The sequence below is a fragment of the Myotis yumanensis genome, unplaced genomic scaffold, assembly GCF_028538775.1.
Source record: "Myotis yumanensis isolate MYYU_CA2020_CCGP unplaced genomic scaffold, mMyoYum1.0.hap1 SCAF_8, whole genome shotgun sequence".
Classification (NCBI taxonomy): domain Eukaryota; kingdom Metazoa; phylum Chordata; class Mammalia; order Chiroptera; family Vespertilionidae; genus Myotis; species Myotis yumanensis.
Window position 1 is genome coordinate 26,875,756 of NW_027223759.1, and position 1,667 is coordinate 26,877,422.

A 1,667-nucleotide genomic window follows, 5' to 3' on the forward strand; every position below is an offset into this window, starting at 1 on the left:
TCTATATATATAAAAGCCTAATATGCAAAGTGTCCCCTCGGGAGATTGAACAAACTGAAAGTTCAATCGCTCACTGTGACATGCACTGACCACCAGGGGGCGGGACGGAAAGAAGGGAGGCCATGGCCGGCAGCCAGCAGCCGCTAGGGACCCTACCCGTGCACAAATTTTGTGCACTGGGCCTCTAGTTATTTAATAATTGAATGTAAACTGTAGCTATCTGAAGATTTTTCTGACACTTTTAAAGAATGAATTAGAAATAAATAAGAGTTTCCTATAGTGCTCATTACCTCTTATTATTGGAGGCTACTAATGTTTCTGCCAAAGGTACTAATAATTGAATATTTTTGGCCACAGTGACATAGATAAATCCACAACAAAAACATTGTTAAATTCAATGTTTTGTGTTCCTTCAGCAATTTTTACCAGACCATAAAGAAAGATATGGCAAATGATAAACCAATCCAATTTGATAGAAATTAAATGGGAGAAAAAATAATTGTATAGTTATAGTATTCAAAATGTAGTTTATATATTATATTGTATATACATTTCTATAACATGCACTACAGAATAAATGATAATAAAATAGGATTAAGTATTAATTATAGTTATAAATATAGAATAAAATGTAATCATACCTCTCTCGGAATAGAAAGGTTTAAATGTTATTTTAAATTTGCTTTATTCTCTTTGCAAATATTTAATATGATAGAAGTGTGTATAATATATCTTGGTTAATTGTGATATCCAAATAAAAATACAAGTATTCATCTGGCTGTTTGTATTTGGACAATTTACAATGTTTGAACATATTTTTAAAAACTGTGCAAACTTGATCACTAACTCTGCATGATGTTGCAGAAGTGAAGGGAACAGGTTTGCTAAAATAATTGTGATAGAAATGTATTAGCCTCAGAAGCTACTGAGGTGGTTCATTCTACCCTTGTATGGTATAAAAAATCCAAAAAACAGACAAACAAAAAACAACAACTATCAGACACATATACATATGCATGCTTTCTGAAAGAGACAGACAGAGCAAGAGAGAGAAAGGGATTTCTCTGTCCCTAATCACTTTGAATGAAAATGATCAGAGTTTTCTATGGCTTTATGTCATTTGGGTAAACATTTTTTAAAGGATGTACTAATTATCTTGTAGAATCTAATTATAAAAATATTTCAAGTCAAGTTTAATCACATTACTACTGTTTGACATTATTTTCAGATTCTTCACGATTTTATTCCTCTTTAGATATATGAAGTAAAAAAATATGAAATGACCTTAAAAATTGTTTATAGCCACATGAAGCAGAGAAAATCACAGAACTGAAAGTCCCTCCTATCTTCCAAGCCCCTTAACATACCTCGTAAAACAGCATGATGTGATCTATCACATATATTAGTCTTCTAATGAACTCTGCAACTCAAGTTCATTTATTATTTATTTTTTATGAAATGCTAATGCATATGTTGCAGAAAAATAATCTACATTGGACATTAGAAAAACAATAATAGAACTTTTAAAAAGATAATGAAGTTAACCTCTATTTGATTTTAAATTGCCCTTATACTCTTTCCAGGACGACGACGCAAAACTGAGCACAGCCAGAGCAGGCATGGTGGACCCGGGAGCCAGAACTTTGGGCAGTCATGGGATTCTTGCT

The 1,667-nt window shown here is 32.3% G+C and overlaps 1 non-coding gene across 1 annotated transcript; it reads left to right on the plus strand.

Annotated features, from left to right (window-relative positions):
* Positions 1 to 827: 827 nt before the first annotated feature.
* Positions 828 to 956, plus strand: LOC139015879 (small nucleolar RNA SNORA66). The gene has a single exon (XR_011472529.1). It is a non-coding gene; the product is annotated as a small nucleolar RNA SNORA66 (small nucleolar RNA).
* The last annotated feature ends 711 nt before the right edge of the window (positions 957 to 1,667 follow it).